Source organism: Macaca mulatta, chromosome 9, assembly GCF_049350105.2.
Source record: "Macaca mulatta isolate MMU2019108-1 chromosome 9, T2T-MMU8v2.0, whole genome shotgun sequence".
Lineage (NCBI taxonomy): Eukaryota > Metazoa > Chordata > Mammalia > Primates > Cercopithecidae > Macaca > Macaca mulatta.
Window position 1 is genome coordinate 17,434,376 of NC_133414.1, and position 13,471 is coordinate 17,447,846.

Genomic DNA, 13,471 nt, shown 5'->3' on the forward strand with positions numbered 1-13,471 from the left:
TGGGACCAACTACAGAACTCACTGTCGCATATATATTTCCAGTGTGCACAGGCTAAGTCTTGCAGCTCGTTTTGAAGTATAGTTTCCTTTCTTTCCTCATCAGGCCCAGCACATTCCTGACTGGCCTAAGTTATGACTTCACCTGACTTATAGGCCTAGAGAGGCCAGGAAAGGACTTAAAGGCAGATCTCAAGTGGGACACATTTTGACTTGCAAGGAAGAGATTTCTAGCATTGTCTTCAGGCAAGGTGGAGCATGCTAGCTTTTAATAGAAAGAATGGACATTTGTGCAGGCTCAAAGGATTCAAACACATCTAGGAATTTAAGATTTGGGGAGAGCATCAAACCAGACACCTCCTTCCTATGTATCAGGACCCTCTCTCTCTCTCTCTCTTTTTCTTTTCCTTTTCTTTCTTCTTTCCTTTCTTTTCCTTTTTCTTCCTTCCTTCTCTCCTTCCTTCCTTCTCTCTTTCTCTCTTTCTTTTCTTTCTTTCCTTCTTTTTTCTCTTTCTCTCTTTCTTTTCTTTCTTTCCTTCTTTCTCTATTTCTTTCTTTCTTTCTTTCTTTTTCTTTCTTTCCTTCCTTCCTTCCTTCCTTCCTTCCTTCTTTCTTTCTTCTTCCTTTCTTTTCCTTTCCTTTCTCTATCTCCTTGTCTCTTTCTCTTTCTCCCTTTCTCTCCTTCTTCCTTTCCTCCTTTCTTCCTTTCCTCCTCTTCCCTCCCTCCCTCCCTCTCATCCTCCCTTCCTTCCTTCCTCCCTTCTTTTTTTTTTTGAGATAGAGTCTTGCTCTTGTCACCGAGGCTGTGACACGATCTTGGCTCACTGCAACCTCTGCTTCCCGGGTTCAAGTGATTCTCCTGCTTCAGCTGCCTGAGTAGCTGGGATTGCAGGCATGGGCCATCATATCTGGCTAATTTTTGTATTTTTGGTAGAGACACGGTTTCCCCATATTGGGCTGACCGGTCTCAAACTCCTGGGCTCAAGTGATCTGCCTGCCTCAGCCTCCCAAAGTGCTGGGATTACAGGCATGAGCCACCATGCCTGGCCAGGACACATTCTTTCTAAACCAAACCCTGACCTCAGTATAGTGGATTTGTCTTTAGTTTTATTTTAACTAAACTAATTGTGGAGCTCAGTCACCTCCACAATTCATACCTGGACATAGCCCTCAGTTCTCACTGCCTTCCCAATGTGAGGTATATGACAAAGAACACCATCTGGCTTTCAGACATAGTTTTCCATTAATAAGTCTCAGATTTTTGTTACATATTTCCAGAGTTTAACACAGTTTAACCCTACTCATCCAATTTTCTTGACCTTGTAGCTACGATTCCCTCCATCTTTCTCAAATTTCTGATACACCAGCTAGTGCACACTGTACTACTGATAGCCATCCCGGTTTACCACCAGCAAAAGTTTCTGGGAGCACCTGTGTTCTGCCTACCCCTATGGATGTAGTCCTTACTGCAGCCAGTGGCAGGTGCTATCTTCAAAACCCCATCTTATCTCCTGCTTCCACAGAATACTCCTGGGATCAACTGTTGCAGGTTCTAGGACAGAATTTAGGGTGTAGGTGGAGTCAATACCTGTGGAAGGCAGGTTATGGAAGCAAGATTGGGCAGAGGGAAATCCAGCTCTGTGGCAGACCCAACACTAGTCTTGGCCAACTGCAGGGCAGCCCTGGAGCCGAAATGGTCCTTTAGTATTGTCCTGAGTTGAGTGGGGATGCTAGCCCTTTATATTTCTGCACCAAGCAGTCACTGGATGTAGGCCATTCTGGGAAACAGCATGACCTTAGTAGACAGTGTCTCTACAGCTGGGTGACACCTAAGGATGCTGGCAGTTCAAAGGTGCCTTCAGAGAGCATCCCAGCATCTGGGACTTCAAGTCGTTCATAGAAGAGGCACCTGAGTGGTGCATCACAGTGTCCAAAGCAGTTGTCAGTAAAGGCCTTGCTTACTCTATGCCGTCAAAAGATACAAAGAGTGTATAAGCAGGCCAGGCATGGTGGCTCATGCCTGTAATCCCAGCATTTTGAGAGGCCGAGGCAGGTGGATCATGAGGTCAAGAGATCGAGACCATCCTGGCCAACATGGTGAAACCCCATCTCTACTAAAAATACAAAAATTAGCTGGGCATGGCAGCATGCACCTGGAATCCCAGCTACTCGGGAGGCTGAGGCAGGAAATCACTGGAACCCAGGAAGCGGAGGTTGCAGTGAGGCAAGATCACACCACTGCACTCCAGCAGGGGCGACAGAGTGAGACTCCGTCTCAAAAAAAACAAAACAAAAACCCCCCAAAAAAACAAAACATGGATGAGCAGAGGCTGAAGTGGGTGCTCCGACAGAAAATGATGAGATCCTTTGGTAGTTCGTAAGTGTGATGATTGAGTATTCACATGCATGTGTGAGATGTGTCACTCTCAAACCTTATTGCAACGTGGGCACATTACTCATCTGACATGGAAAAAGCAAATAGGTCAAGTACAGTGGCTCATGTGTGTAAACCCAGCACTTTGGGAAACCAAGGCACGAGGATTGCTTGAGGCCAGGAGTTCAAGACCATCCTAGGAAATATAGTGATACCCTGTCTGTATTAAAAACAAACAAAAAAAAATTTGCCAGGCATGGTGGTACATGTCTGTAGCACCAGCTACTCGGGAGGCTGAGGCAGGAGGATTGCTTGAGTCCAGGAGTTCAAGGCTGCAGTGAGCTATATGGCACCACTGCACTCCAGCCTGGGTGACAGAGAAAGATCCTGTATCAGATAAATAAATAAATAAATAAATAAATAAATAAAAAAATACGCCCTTGTCCAGTATCTAGGCTTGAACTTTCTCACTCTGAACTCATTGACTGAAGAAGAGCTAGAGTCTTCACAGAAAAGAACTCTGCAACTCCACAGCACGTGTCTGAAATAGTGATTGTCTTAATCCTTCAACGAAGACCCCTAGAGCCATTTATTTGGATAAATGTACACTGGAGAAAGGACAAGACCCAGCTGTCTTGCCAGCTGTTGGATACAGATCCAAGTTGGAACTGATATCCAAGGACCCTAAGTGGTATCATTTCCCCACACAGCCCCCATCCCATGCCCCAGACATGTATATACAGGGGAAAGGAAATCGATGAAGTCCTGGCCCAGGTCTGTTTCACTCTGAGTCCACTGGGTTCACTTAAATTACAGTCAGTGTATTTATCAAGTTGCTGTGTTTTAAATCTTTCACTCTTGCTATTTGTTTCCTATCTGTCTGGTATTTGTTTTTTTCCTCCCTCTTTTTCCTGCCTTCTTTTGGAACAAATGAGTGTTTTTCAGAATTCCATTTTATCTCCTTTCTTGGCTTTATCTTTTAGTGGCTGTTCTAGGTTTGCTATACATCTATTTTATTTTATTTTACGTGGAGTCTCACTCTGTTGCCCAGGTTGGAGTACAGTGGCCCAATCTTGGCTCACTGCAACCTCTGCCTCCCAGGTTCAAGAGATTCTCCTGCCTCAGACTCCTGAGTAACTGGGATTACAGGCGCCCACCACCACGCCCGGCTACCATTTGTATTTTTAGTGAGATGGGGTTTCACCATGTTGGCCAGGCTGGTCTCGAACTCCTGACCTCTGGTGATCCATCCACCTCAGACTCCCAAAGTGCTGGGATTACAGGCATGAACCACCACGCCTGGCCGGTTTACTATATATCTTGAATAAATTACAATCTACCTTCACCACTTCATATAGAGTACACGAATCTCACAATTTTGTACTTATATTTCATCTTTGCTGTTCTTTGGGCTATTATCGCCAGTCCTTTTACTTCTATGTTTGTGATAAACCCTGAAACCTTTAATAAGTGTGGGTGATGGGTGCCTCAGTCCCAGCTCCCTTAAGTAGGTACAAGGCCTTGTTTCCTGCTCCCTAGAAGTGTCTCAAAATACATGATCCATAAATTTCAGCTTCAGCTACCATTCAGGTTTCAGCTTTCTAAACACCCTATTGTTTTTCCTAAGAATTTTTCCTATTCTTGGATGCTTAGCTCTTCATTTAAAGAGGACTCGTCTATCTATCTATCTATCTATCTATCTATCTATCTATCTATCTATCTATCATCTATCTATCTATCTATCTATCTATCTATCTTTTTTTCTTTCTCTCTCTCTCTCTCTCTTGTTTTTTTTTTTAATGGAGTTTTGTTCTTGTTGCCCAGGCTGGATTGCAATAGCGCAATCTCAGCTTACAGCAACCTCTTCCTCCCGGGTTCAAGGGATTCTCCTGCCTCAGCCTCCTGAGCAGCTGGGATTACAGGCATATGCCACCACACCCGACCTTTTTTTTTTTTTTTTTTGTATTTTTAGTAGAGATGGGGTTTCTCCATGTTGGTCAGGCTGGTCTGAAACTCCCGACCTCAGGTGATCCGCCCACATTGGTCTCCCAAAGTGCTGGGATTACAGGTGTATTTCATTTCTAGGTAGTTTGGGATAATTTTTCAGGATATATGGTCTGCCGTATTTCTGGAAATACAAGTATGACTAATATAAAAACAAAAAATGTTGATTTTACAGTTACATACATACATGTTGCTAGGGTTTGGATGTTTAGCCTTTCTAAACCTCATGTTGAAATTTACCCCGAATGTTGGAGGTGGGGCCTGTTGGGAGGTGTTTGGGCCATGAGGGAGGATCCCTCATGAACAGATAATGCCCTTCCTTTGGAGTTAGTGATGCTCACTTTATTAGTTCCCAAGAGAGCTGGTTGTGAAAAAGCTCCTGGCAGTTCCCCACTTTCCCTTTTGCTTCTTCTGTTGCCATGTGATCTCTGCGCATATCAGCTCCCATCACCTTCTGCCATGAGTGGAGTCAGCCTGAGGCCCTCACCAGATGCAGATGTCCAATCCTGGACTTTCCAACCATCAGAACCATAAGCCAAATAAGCCTTCTTTTCTTTTTAAATTACCCAGTCTCAATCCGTTATAGCAACACAAAGCAGATTAGGGCACATGTATAAATATTATAAACTTTGCATTTGTTACTGAGGATATACATTCTCTTAAGTGGTGCCTTTGAACATTTATCATAATCAATGGTGTATTTGGCCACAAATATGTTTCTCAGTAAATGTGTAAAGTCTGCAGAACACATTCTTTAATCACAAAGCCATCACATTGATATTAATAACAAAAGGTCAATAATAAAAATTAACTACTTGGAAACATGTAAAATATTTTCTTGTATGACTTCTGGGCCAAAGTAAAACTATTTACTTCACAAAATATTAGAAATTCATGGCCTCATTGTTTATTGTTAAGCAACAAGTCATAGATATAAGTTAACTAAAGTACCATTCAATGAAAACTAATAAAGGAATATTAAAATATACCAAAGAGCTATAGGAGAAAGGTATAGCAGAAATAGAGAAAAAAGGAGAAAATAATAAACCAAAAGCAGTGAATAGAGAAGTTTATTTTTGAAACAACACATAAAGCATATGAGAGGAACTCTGATTAGATTAATAATCATAGAAGAAATGCAAAGATTACATTAGAGGAGTGGTCCCCCAAACATATTAGACCCAGGAATGTATAAGCAAGGCCTGTGAAATGTTCTAGACACACAAACTGTGCTATCTACCTTAGTTAAAATGTTTTGCTTAAAGTAAAAAACAAACAATAAACTTATAAGCTTAAAGAACTAAGGCACTTTATTGGTTCATTTCACTGCATCCTTTAAAGATATATCATGAAGAATTTACTGTGAAATCACATGATGACAAGCATTAAATTTTTAAAACATGAGGGGGAATAGATAAAACAATTGGGGAGGGACCTCCTCTTTTGGCTTTGGAGCCTCCCCCCTCCCCGACATCCACCCCGCCTCTGTATGGGGGAGCTTCTTCTTTCTGCCTTCTCTTGTCTTTCTTGCCTATTAAACTCTCTGCTTCTTAAAAGCACACATATACACAAACTGTGAAGAATTTGGTCGTTTTTGAAGTTAGGACCAAATGATGGATTCACTGTATTTCAGTTTACTTTTCCATAGGCTTGAAAATTTCCATAATAAAAAAGTTAAAAAAAAACCCCCCACAAAACCACATGGTTAAGAATAGAGAGAAGGGTAGTTACTATCACCAGAGAACGGGTGAATAATAGAACAGACCTCCTCTACACAGTTAACTGTTATTAGACAGTAATAGGAAATTACATTTTGAATTCTTTTTCTATAGCTAGTATATTCATACTATAAGTACTAGAAAAACATGTAGAAAAATAAAAATGATAAACAAGTAGTACTTATGAATATAGATCTTAAGGTTTTCAAAGAGGAATTAAAACATATAATGCCATCATAACCAAATTAAATTTTTTCTAGGATTTTAAGGATGGTGCAATATCAGAAAATCTATTAATATAATTTATCTCATCAATAGGTCAAAGGAGAAAAAATTAGCTGTAGAGATGCTGAAGTGGCATTTGAGCAAAGTCAACTTCCAATTTGCACAGGACCTCCCAGAAAGCTGTGAACGGCAAGTTACTTTGGTAGTATAAACAGGGTGTTTCAGAATCCAATTGCCGAACATCGACTTAACAGAAAAACACTACATGCTTTTTCCACTGAAGTTTGGAACAAGACATAGGATGCCTACTATCTATGTTGGTTTTTTTCTTTATTGACTATTGCTTTGGAAATTCTAGTCAGTATAATCAGACAAAGAAAAAGGAGGAAGGAAGAAGAAAGGAAAAACAGTTTTAAATAATACTACAGAGATGATCAAATGATTCCCTTCCTGGAAAAACTAAGAGAACCAATTGGCTGGTTATGTAATCTTGGAATGCAAGAGGAATTTCTAAGTGTATTCTCAGATGCAGAAATGTAGAAGGTTAAGATTGCTATATGATAAATTAAGAAAAATTTAAAACAAAATGGTCATAAACCCACCAGACAGAAAAATGAAAGTCAAATAACAAACTAGGGAAATGTATGTGTAGCACATATGCTAAAATGGGACTGATATTTATATTCAAAATTTCTTTTAATATATTTAAAATATTAAAAATTTGTCAGTATTCTTCATCTTTCATCTCCTCTCTAATTCCATGATCCAGATCTATCTCAGAACTCCTTACTTTTAATATATTTAAAAGATCTCTTACAAATCAAAGAGGCAAAACCATATACCTTTTTAGAAATGAGTTAAGATTGGGAGGCTGAGGCGGGCCGATTATGAGGTCAGGAGTTCGAGACCAGCCTGGCCAATATGGTGAAACCCCGTCTCTACTAAAGAAACAAAAAATTAGCTGGGCGCGGTGGTGGGCACCTGTAATCCCAGCTACTCGGGAGGCTGAGGCAGAAGAATCGCTTAAGCCTGGGAGGTGGAGGTTGCAGTGACCTGAGACTGCACCACTGCATTCCAGCCTGGATGATAGGGTGAGACTCCAGGAACACTTTTACACTGTTGGTGGGATTGTAAACTAGTTCAACCATTATGGAAAACAGTATGGCGATTCCTCAAAGATCTAGAACTAGATGTACCATATGACCCAGCCATCCCATTACTGGGTATATACCCAAAGGATTATAAATCATGCTGCTATAAAGACACATGCACACGTATGTTTATTGCGGCACTATTCACAATAGCAAAGACTTGGAATCAACCCCAATGTCCATCAGTGACAGACTGGATTAAGAAAATGTGGCACATATACACCATGGAATACTATGCAGCCATCAAAAAGGATGAGTTTGTGTCCTTTGTAGGGACATGGATGCAGCTGGAAACCATCATTCTTAGCAAACTATCACAAGAACAGAAAACCAAACACCGCATGTTCTCACTCATAGGTGGGAACTGAACAATGAGATCACTTGGACTCGGGAAGGGGAACATCACACACCGGGGCCTATCATGGGGAGGGGGGAGGGGGGAGGGATTGCATTGGGAGTTATACCTGATGTAAATGACGAGTTGATGGGTGCTGACGAGTTGATGGGTGCAGCACAGCAACATGGCACAAGTATACATATGTAACAAACCTGCACGTTATGCACATGTACCCTAGAACTTAAAGTATAATAATAATAAAAAAAATTTAAAAAAGAGTTAAGAATAGAATGTATAGAATGTAAAAGTATAATTAACAAAGAAAGAAAAAGACCTACATGTGAATAAATATTGTACTGCTCTAGTGATCAAAGGGCTGTACCTTAAAACAGGATGCATGTCTCACCTCCTATTTAACTAGTCAATACTTATAGCTAGTTTTGATGAATTGTTACATATTTATAAAATAATTTGTCAACATGTCTCAAAAGTCTTAAAAGAAATACTCACTCTTTGATCCAGCATGTATGCTACTATAAATTTATCCTAAAGAAACTATGCAGATGTGTGTGTGAAGATTAATTAAAGCAAAACATGTACAAAATAGGGATTAATTAAATAAGTTATGGGGCATTTTCAGTGCAAAATGATGCAGTAATTAATGTAGAAGAGGTAAATCTATATTTATTAATATGACAAAGATTCCTGCGATATTACTGAATGAGAAAAGACAGGTTACCCAACATCTGTGTGTGTGTGTGTGTGTGTGTGTGGTTGCCAAAAAAAAAAAGATGCTAACTTGAATAGTCAAAACAAATAAAAAGGGAATTTATTTTAACAAAAAAGAGATCTCAAGGATCCCAAGGCTACTTCTTATGAGAAATGTCCCAAGAAAAGTCTCACCCATGTACTACACGTATTAAAAAATTGTCAGTATTCTTCATCTTTCATCTCTCTCTCTTTTAATTCCATGATCCATGATGGGTTATGTCTATCCCAGGAGTCCTAACTTTATGCATTACAGTCCAGCTATATCTAGAAAATGCTAGGCATTCTGTAAATTCCAGTTTCAAATTTCTGGAGAGACTTGGACCAATAATATATACATATATGAGGTCTTTCCTTAGTGTATGAAGTATGGCCAGAGAAATAGATTATGTCATTTCAAGTGTGGCTGCCAGGAATAGGTTTGTGGAGTCGATGATGTTACTGGAATAAAGGGAATGCGCAGAGCTGGGTACAAATGCAACAGGTGTCATAAAAATGAGGAAACATACTCATTTAAGTTGAATCACCTATGGGTCTTCATTCAATAATTAGAAGTATGACATCTTCCCAAAATTTGAAAAGCAATGTAAATTTAAATGGCATACATTTCTTAAACTTGCTTCTGTTCTCTCAGCCTCTGTCTCTGTCTCTCTCTCCTCTACTCAAAGCTTTATCCCATCTCTCCAGATCACCTAAAGTTTCACACCACAGTCTTTACTGGGCTGGTCTTTTCTCTTTTCCTTCCATATTCCAGATCTATTTTATTATGCTATGCTCTTTTCTATGTAGCTTATTCAAGCCAGCCTTGCTTCCTCTTGTATCTCCCCATCCCCTACAACCTCATTCTGGACAGTAAACACCAAGGCACTCTGCTGTCAGCCATGGGATTCCCAGCCAGCACAGAACTAACAATGCTGTATTTTTCCTAATCACATACAATTCACTTACATGAATGGAAAAAAGGCTGAAAGATATAAAGTCTTAATACCATTTATTACCAGAAGGTGAAATTATGGATGATTTTTAAAGGTGTTACACTTTCTCATTTTGTATTAGTTGTAAATAAAGAAGTAAAGATGCATGATATGGAAAATAAACATATAGTTACTTACCTTGTGCCAAAGATTCTCATTAATATTGCTAAAATATTTTTATCTTATCACTTTTATCCCAAGCATATTAAAGCCTCCAAATCAAATACTTCATTTTCTATAATGCCTTAGCAAAACACTTTACATATAGTACTAATACATTTTTTAATGAATAACTAAATATACAAATAAAGTAAAATTAATTTTGTAGTTTCAACAACTATCAGAACAGAAAAATCTATAAAATCATGTAACCAAGGCTAATATTTTTCCAAATCATAAAAAGACCCAGTGTAGCCATTATACCAAATTGCTTCCTACCAAGAAGTGACTGCATCATTTTGCAACATGTTGACCAAAATTAATATCCTTTGCTCAGCAGGAGTTGAATAAATATTTAACAAAATCCATTAAGTTATTATATGATGATCTATTCTATACTTTGTACTACATATGTACACTATGTATATACACTATAATAGTATACACTGATATACTATATGTAGATAGTATATTTGTATATATAGTTAGTATATGTGTATACTATCTATTTATAGTATATATGTATATACTGTAGTACTGTATATACTATAGTACATGTATACTATATATACACATATGTGTATACTAGAGATAGTATATACTATACATAATATGTATGTGTATGTATACTACATATAGTGTACATAGATAGTATACATATATGTGTATACTCTATTATATATAGCATATGTATATACATGTATGCTATAGTACTATATAGTACTATATGTGTATATGTGTATAGTACACTACATATGTGTAGTGTACACTACATATATAGTACACATAGTACACTACATATATAGTACACATACACATATAGTACATATACATATATAGTATATATGTACCATAGTATGCACAGTACTATAGTGATGTAATGTCCTGAGCTAGAAGCTATCTACTTATTGTGGAGTTTTGTTGTTACTTATTGCTAAAAGCCAATTTTCTTATTTTGTTTTAGCCTTTAATTTCAATCAACTTAATCTTGTGAGAAACCCTGCAGGACTTGAGACTGGAGAATTTCCCATTGTGGGAACATATACACCATGGACTACCAGGCAGCCAGAAAAAGAATAAAATCATGTCCTTTGCAGCACCACGGATGCAGCAATATCCTAAGTGAATTAACGCAGGAATGGAAAATCTAGTAACACATATTTTCACTTATAAGGGAGAGCAAGACATTGAGTACATATGAACATAAAAATGGGAATAATAGACACTGGGAACTATAAGAGTGGGGACAGAGGGAAGCAAGGTTTGAAAAACTACCTGGCAGGAGGCAGTGGCTCATGCCTGTAATCCCAGTACTTCGGGAGGCCGAGGTGGGCAGATCATCTGAGGTCAGGAGTTCAAGACCAATCTGGCCAACATGGTGAAATCCCTTCTCTACTAAAAATACAAAAATTACCTGGGCATGGTGGCAGGTGCCTGTAGTCCCAGCTACTCTGGAGGCTAAGGCAGGAGAATTGCCTGAACTCAGGAGGCGGAGGTTACAGTGAGCTGAGACTGTGTCACTGTACCCCAGCCTGGGCAACAGAGCTAGACTCTGTCTCAAAAAAGAAAAAAAAAAAAAGAAAAAAGAAAACCTATCTATTAGGTACTATGCTTACTTCCTGAATGATGGGATAATTCATACCCCAAACCTCAGGATCACACAATATGCCTATGTAACAAATTTGCACATGTACCCCCTGAATCCAAACTAAAAGTTGGAAAAAAAAGAGTTACTCACTGTGGTATTTGTATGTCATTGTCCCTGGCAGCTGTCCTTCCCCACCTTGCCTTCACTTGAATTTATCCAGTGACTATTTCTCTTCACTTTTCTTGGTGAAACCAAGCTGCCCAAGTAATGGCTGCTAAGATGCAAGAATAATTTGCACTTGCTGACTTTGGTGATGCTCTCTTGCCAGAACCTTATGAAACATTCCACTCTCCTTTCCAAGAAGGAGCACCTCTTGGGAAACTTCTCCTACCAGACATTGCTGAATAGAGGATTCGGCTGACAGTGTTCTGGTAGATTTTTCTTCCAAAATATGAATAATGATTAATAATATTAGGGGAATAAAGTTAAAATAGAACATTGTTAAAAAGTTTGTCAATGCAGCAAGGATTCTGATTTCAGGGGTTGAGTGTTAGGTTAGTAGAGTGTGGTTCAGTGTGGCAATTATATTGTTAGTTTCAATATGTCTATACCTCATGCAAAATGTAAGACTAGATACCTACCAGCAAAAAAATGACCCACAACCTATCTATCTCCCACAGCTGTTGGTACCAACCGTGGCATCTACCTACCAATCAGCAGAACTCCAGTCAAAAGACAGGTGTTCTAGTCTGCCCCAAACATTCATGCATTTGGATCCTGTTAATAGACTAAATGAATTGAATATTATTTTTGAAGCCTATTATTTAATTTTCCAAAGATACAGAAAGCATCTATTTTTTAATAGTCAATATCTTGACTGATATTCAAATGAAGACTTAAGAATCCTTACATATATTGAGAAAAATGATCTAATTACTGTATTTTTGTAAGATAAGGAGAGGTTGACTTTTCCACCTGTGAAATTTCACAAGGCTCTTTTCCTATAGAATTTTGCCTGCCCTGCTTTGTAGATGCCAACCGCCTGGGAATTATTCTTGAAATTGGACAAGACATCCCTTATAGAAAATTTATTGTCTACTATTATATCAGAAAGTAGCATATTCTTAGTACTATTCAGTGGAATTTAGGTTTTTAGGAAATTTTGCTAACCCTAAGAATGGCAAAATAATAGATTCTTCCATAACTCTACAAGACCACAGGAACAGGTGCTGTGACTATGACCTCACATTATACAACTGGACTCTTCATTGAGTCGTTGGAGTTACAGAAAATGAAAGGCAATTAACTGAAATATTTCAATTTGTCAAATATTTTCTTAACATTTCTGCTTTGAGGGCTACAGAAGTAACGGAAAGTCTTTGTCTTGGAGGATTTGTAGTTCATAAAGGGATGTGTTGGGGGAGTTAGAATACGGTGAACTATGTTGTTTTGATAATGGTGATTAAAAAGACAATTGAATAAATAACTTGAATATGAAGAAGAATGGGCTAAAGGCTCTAAATACGGTTGATTCCTTGCGGGAAGAAGTTATAACATACAGTTGTGTCGCAGGACAGGTGAGCCCCCAAAATGGGGCTTAGCTCACGTTTTTGGCCTTGCTCAGGAAGGAATTCAAGAGTGAGCCGGTGGTAGAAGAAAACAGCTTTACTGAGGTGTCAGCAGTGTTCCAGTTCCGTGACTGACCCTGTGGAGCTGGGCTACTCCATAGGCAGAGTGCAGAGAGTAGCAGCCCTAGGGGCAGTTTGGCAGTCATATTAATACCCACTTCATGCTAATGAAATGGTGAGTTGTTCAGGAAATAGCTAGACAATAGGCAGTAACTTTTGGGTGTTGCCATGGCGATGGTAAACTGTCATGGTGCTGGTAGGTGTGTCTTATGGAAAGGTGCTTTTGGTGCCTCTTCCAGGTTGTGGCCAGTCTTCAGTCTGGTCCAGAGTCAAGCGCCACCTACCTTCTACCTCAGTTGGGAAGATCACTAAAGCTTCCATGGTTGCAATGCGTGGGTTGGGGGTTGATATTTGAAGGTTTCCAAGGATATAAACTCCCAACACCCTATGGTTATAATAGAATTTGACAAGGCGCTTCATTCGACATTGTATTTCCTGTGCAGGGTATCCTGCCTCAACATAGTAGGTGTTCAGAAGCATTTTTTTTT

The 13,471-nt window shown here is 39.0% G+C and overlaps 1 long non-coding RNA gene and 1 other non-coding gene across 2 annotated transcripts in view; both read left to right on the top strand.

Moving 5' to 3' along the window:
* LOC144331081 (uncharacterized) overlaps positions 1-13,471 on the top strand; it is an 88,659-nt gene that overhangs the window by 61,096 nt on the left and 14,092 nt on the right. The window lies entirely within an intron of this gene.
* LOC114670233 (small nucleolar RNA U13) lies at positions 2,360-2,463 on the top strand. Its single transcript, XR_003719714.1, has one exon. It is a non-coding gene; the product is annotated as a small nucleolar RNA U13 (small nucleolar RNA).